Below are 6,572 nucleotides of genomic sequence, written 5' to 3' on the forward strand. Positions count from 1 at the left end.
ATATAAATGAATATTTATATGTATACAGGCATTCCTTGCTTAACACCCTACCTGTTAAATGACTATTTGGACTTACCCATCCTTCCTATCTATCTATCTACCTACTTACCTATCTATCTCTTGTTTGTAGGGCCTCGGTGTCTTTTTTGGTAGAGTACACCTTGTTTATGCAGTACTGTAACTTTGGCTGATTGTACTGTACAATACTGTAGTTTTATGTTGTTATATATTACAGTACTGTGTAGGAGTTACACAAATAAAAGTAAAGTCATCAGATTGGTGTTTCATTTGACCATTTCTTTGCTCTGAATACTGTACGTACTCTATACAATTCCTCATTTAGTGACCAGTTCTTTGAAACAAAACTAGATCATTAAACTAGTGCCTGTACATATAATGTACAAGTATATATTTATGCATATATATGTTCTCTAATAAAGTATATATTTGGTTTATGTGTTTTTGTCTCACATATGTTATTTTATGTATTGTCTGCTACTTGCATATATACATACACTTCCATATATACCCATATGTAGTGCGTGTGTTGATGAATTTTATGGCAGGACATCAGCTGCTATTTCTGATGAGTGGGAAGTGAGACTGGACCTCAGGGCCAGAGAACTTTAGACTTTCCGTAGGGTAGCCCACAGGGGCACAGGGGGCAATGCGGGGGTTCTCCTGGCAACTCAGGCATCAAACCCCACCACCGCTCTCGTCCTCCCACCAGGTGTGCTTCCACCTCAGGACTACATCCCAAGACCCTTGGGCCGCAGCATCCCGCCTTTCCTCTTCAGGTAGGAGGGTCCTGCTTAGGTGACTGGCGTCTGGGGTAAACTTCTCCCTGCCCTTCAGTCACTTTCAGGTCAACAGGGAAGCCTGTGGTTGTCCCTGGAGATGTTACTGAGCCAGGTCCTGGGAGAAGCTGTGTTTGAGGCCAGTGTTTGAGGGGATGGGGTGGTTTCGGACCCAGAAGGGCAAAGCAAAGGACCGAGAAGGGTGGGCTTTGGCTGCATTGCCAGCATCACTCCCTTGCCAAGGGCTCCCCCCGAGTGATGGTGAGAGAGCAGGGCAGTTCTAGGTGGCTGGTGCCCCTGTGGGCTGACAGAAGGGTGTCGGGGATGTGTGTGCCTACGTTAGGCTTGAAACCAAAACCCAAGGAAAGACGGTTCTCTCCCCAGCTGTGATTTGAGGAAGGTGCAAGTAAGCTAGAATCAAGTCTCCTAGAAGCCGAGGTTAAAGGCTAATCAAAGAAAATAATGGTCTTGGAGAAGAGTTACAGGGAGCCTGTCACAACTATGTCAGTTTGTGGAATGGCACCCCAGTCTTGTGGGTGAGGCATCATTAAGACCTTTACAAAGGAAGGACTGAGGTACAGGGCAATAACAGGTTTAAAATCTCAGCTAGTAATGAGGAGATTCCCTGTCAACATTAAGTTGAATAAAGATTTATTTTTAGAGTTCACATCTGAAGTGACTGGAATCCCTTTCAGCTGGGGGGATGGTTAAATTTACTATGGAATATGTTGTTTATAAAATTGTGTTACAATAACAGAAAGCTCCCTGAGACATGGAGTGCAGAGCAAACATCAAGTTGCAGAAAAATATGTAGTTGATAATTATTATACACAAAGACAAACCCCTCAAAACTGTTTTATTGTCCTACGTACCTATTTATATGAATAGACAATGAATAGATGTATACTACTTAATAGAAACAGCTGGAAAAACATACATTAAGCTGACAGTGCATTGGGGGAGGAAGGAGGCATAAGGATTTGTGGATATTAGGGGAGGAAAACTTTCTCTTTACTAGTAGTGGGTTGTTTTGGTAGGAGTGCATTCAGAAAATATACATACATATATATATATATTTTCTTTATATAAGAGAAATTAATTTCAAAACAACTAAAAAACAGATCATTTGAGAACCCACTGTAACAGATGATACTGTAATAACTATAGAATTAAAAAATCCACCTTTAATGGGTGAAGATTTGAAGAGTATGACAATATGAACATAAAAGTAAAACATTCTCAGCACATCCTGAAAGAAAAATTTAAAAGTAATTATAAATGGTACAATATTTCATTGTTTAGTATTAGGAAACAAACAAACAAAAAAGAATGTTACCTGAAACAGGTCTAGGACTACAATCTATTCCTCACATTGAAACACACACACACACACACACACACACACACACATACACACAATGTGAGAGGCACCGAGCTGTATTTTCATTTGGAATACTGATCATGTACTTTATAAAATGTTGGTTATTTCTTGTAACTCTTTTCATTTTCATTTAATTTTAAATTTCAAAAAATCTTTTTGAGAAAGGATCTTGCTATGTAGTTCAGGCTGGCTTTGAACTCACTATGTACCCCAATTTGACCTTGAACTCAGGAGCCTCTACCACATACTCCTGATGATTATTTTTAATAAAACTGCTAAATCTTTGCCAAAATCTTAATGTAGGGCTGGGTGTAGTGGTACACACCTGTAATCCCAGCACTCGAGGCTGAAGCAGGGGGATTGTTGTGAGTTTGAGGCTAGCCTGGGCTACATAGTGAGTTTAAGGCAAGCCTGAATTACAGAGCAAGACCCTGTCTCAAAAAAAATCTGAATTTGATGGTTGAGATTTAAGGTATTCAAATACAAAATTTTAAGGTATAAAAACACTTTAAGGTATTAAAACACTTTAAACTGGGTTTCGTGGCACATGTCCAATCCTACCTACTGGGAAGGCTGAGACAGAAGGATCACAAGTGGGAAGCCAGCCTAAGGAGCTTGGTGAGACCCTGTTTCATAATATAAAATGAAAAGAACTGGAAACAGAATACCCTTGAGGGTTCAATCTCCAGTACCTATTACACACACACACTCACTCACACACACACACACACACACACACACCCCAAAAAAATCCTGAATAATATCTCTTTGGTCTATTGTACTGAGACTGAGGCCTCGAAACCCAAAGGCTAAGTCCGGAGGTTGAAATGGGGGCCATCTTCTCTTAATGGCAGTAACCACTAGAAATCATCACTGAAAATATGTCAGTTGATCTAAGAAATATCAAAACCCAGGTGCTGCTTGAGTTATTCACCATTAGAGGTGTAGAGAAGAAAGCAAAATGGATGTGCTCACCTGAGCAATCCCTTGGAACTTGAGACTGTCACGGTGTTGCCAAGACCTTCCCAAGTGAGTGACCTAATGCTGAGGACACCTCAAGGGTTGCTTGCCAGCCATGCAAACTAACAGATTTCTCACTCCCCACTGGCTAGGCCCCTCCTCACCCTCACTGGATGGCTGAGGTCTTGTTTAATCTATATATTATAGATGTGCAATAAATTATCCCCCAACACTTCCCTTTAGTTTCTTAGGTCTGAGAATCAGCACTGTGACTCAGTGGGTTAGCCTCAGGCTTTCTTGAGGTTTCTCAGGGCTATGAGTCACATTTAGGTTATATGGGGATGAAGATTTAAAGGCTCACTTCCTTATTATTGGCCTACCTCAGTTCTTCCCCATGGGGACCTTGGCATGAGGAGACCCATTTTCCATTCCCCAGAGCAGAGGGACAGAAAGAATGAGAATGAAGCTGCAGTGTCTTTTGAACTAATCCCAGAAATCACACACCACTCATGCTCTATTGTAATGACTCACAGACAACCTTAGTATTATATGAGAGGGAACTTGACATGGGTGTGAAGACCAGGAATTTTTTGCCCATACTGCAGATTGAGCCCAAGACCTTTGTAGGGAGCCACACCACCACTGCCACCCTTTTTCTCAATTTGGAGATGGTCTCTTGAAGTCACCAGGTGCAAACCAGAATGATAGATGGGATCAGGGCGAAGAAAAACCAGGGCCTTGACTCAGTGCTGCTCCCCCGGAACTGGAAGCACCCCAGATGTTCCCCATCCCATGGGGAAATGTACTGCTGTGCATTCACACAGCAGAGCGAGCTACAGAAATGTGGATGCAGAGTGCATAACGTGCAGACATCGAGGGAAATCACGGACACCACTGCACTGAGGAAGCAGACAGGCGGCAGCTCATGTTCACTGCCCCCAGCACAGGACCGTAGAGGCAGCACAGTGAAGCCGGCCTGGTGAAGTCATGGGGATGGGCAGAAGCCAGCAGGTGGACAGGAGATGCTGGGGATGCTGGAAATGTCTTGTTCTTGACCAGGGTCCTGATCATGTTGACTGAGGGTGAGGAATGGGAAAGGCTGTGAATCATCCTTAAAGCAACATCAGATTGTGTATCAATTCCAGCACGAGAGAAGCCCTCAGCCCCCAGGACTTCCTGCGCAAGGTGAGCTCACAGTGACCGTGCAGTGTCTTCTTCCTGCAGGGAGGCTGTGCATGATGTGAGCACTGTCTTGGCCTCAGGAGAAAGCCCAGGGCCCAGGGTCCAGAACCCACGAGCAACAGACACGACCAAGGCCATCTTCGTACCAAGTTCACCATGCTGCCTCCCTGTCCCTCAAGAGGAGCCAAGACCAAGCCCTTTACACCCCACCCTGGCGCTCCTTCCCTGAGGAGAGCTGTTCATCTGCTCTGGTGCATTCCCTTTAAGTCCCCGCTGTTGAGGTCAGTCTGTGGAATAGCTCCCTGCCCTTGTGGTTTGGGGCCGGATGTAGGAATGTATGGAGAAGGAGCAAAGCTCCCCTGATGGGGACAGCAGGAGCTGACAGGGCAGGCACCTGGCTAATCCACTCCTCTGGGCCACACCTTCCAGCCCTGGATGGGTGAGAACACTGAGTCTTAGGGTGTGAGGAGGCTTTGCCTGCCCCTAAAGGGAAGGCTTAGAGCCCAGCCTGGAGGAAGGCACTCCCCAGATAACTAATGTGTGGAACACTTATCCATGTGACTCAATGTATTTTCTTTATTCTTTTTGAAACATCTGTTCAAATTTTTTTTCCTTTTTTTTTTGCCTTTTTGAGACAGAGTCTCACTATGCAGTTCAGGCTGGCCTTGAGGTCACTTTGTAGCCCAGGTTGGTCTCGAACTTGCAACAATCCCCCTGCTTCAGCCTCCGAAGTGCTAGGTTTGCAGGCATGAGCCACCATTCCTGGTTTTCTTTTTTTCTCAAAAGCATGGTTCTCTTTTTTCCCTTCAGCTGTTTTACATGGTATCTCCAGCTGATCCTGATCTCTCTGGCATTGACTCACTGCTCAGAGAGGTCCCAGGTATCTCCAGACTCTTGCGCAACCGACACGTGGGAGGTGCATCAAGAAAGCACACTGACTTGGCCAGGGATTTGCTGCTTGGAACCTCACTGTGTCAGCGAGAACCTTCCTGGAAAGCGGGAAATGCCCTGCTACTTCCTGTGACAGTTTTGGCTTTTGGGTGTGTAAATTTATTATCCAGCCATATCCCAAAATTATCCCTCATACAAACTTTAGGGTAGTAAGAAATAAACTTTTCTCTAGTTCCATGATGACTTGAGTTTACTAGTGACTTTATCCTTAAAGGATGAAAGAAGTCAGCTCTGATGTTATAGAAGTAGATGAAGGATTTTTTTACTTTTCCCTAAATGAAGGATCTGATATCAAGTTGTACAATATTCACAGCAAAACCCACTATTGCCTTAAATCAAACTACTCTAGGGTGCATGAGACATGAGAAATGTTACTTTGACCAGTGCTCCTTCATATGCATTCGTGAAGAAAAAAATTTTTTGTTTATCCAAACTTGAATTTTGATGACTTAGAACATTATAGGAGTGGTTTGGTACTTACATAGAACAGAATTCTTCTCACAGAATATTAAGACACTTTAAAATGCTTATACAAAATACAAATGTAGCTACACATGGTGGGGAGCAACTGTAATCTCGGCTACTTAGGAGGATGAGGCAGGAAGATCACAAGTTTGAAGCCAGCCTGGGCAACTTAGTGAGATCTTGTCTCAAAACAAAATAATGAAAAAGACTGGGGATATAGCTCAGTGATGGAGTGGCTATCATGCATGAACCCCTAGGATCAATCCCTAGTACCCCCCAAAAAAAAGAAAAGAAAAAGAAAAAAATGTAAAGATGAATGTGACTAGAGAGAACACTTCCTCCTAACTTTTGGTTTATGTTTTGGAAGGCTTTTGGCATGGGTTAATGGATTAATCTGTTATAATCTATAACAGATTATAGCATTACTTGCAAGGAATTATATTATTAGCTAATGAAGGATAGAACTTGACAATCCCCCTTTTGGTGTTGAGGCTGCAATTCCGATGCTGCTTAATTAGACTACTGTCATTGGGAGGTACCTTGTGCAATCAATGAGCTGTAATATTTGGTCCAGGTATGGCAAGCTATATCAATACTATACCTGCATCTGCATTTGGAAATTCTTCGTGAAGCTACATTTCTTTTTCTTTGCCTCATACCTTGTGTGTGTTTCTAGTTTAAAATGATGTCTCAGCCGTGCTGTACATTTTGTAACACTGAATGATTACTTCTGGATATAGTATAATACTACTCTAACAAAAAAGATAGGAAACAAATTAAAGTTCACTGACTTAAACAGTGGGTCCCACCTTTAGATTTGTGAGGTTATGATTTGA

Source organism: Chinchilla lanigera, unplaced genomic scaffold, assembly GCF_000276665.1.
Source record: "Chinchilla lanigera isolate Chin_1 unplaced genomic scaffold, ChiLan1.0 scaffold00002, whole genome shotgun sequence".
Lineage (NCBI taxonomy): Eukaryota > Metazoa > Chordata > Mammalia > Rodentia > Chinchillidae > Chinchilla > Chinchilla lanigera.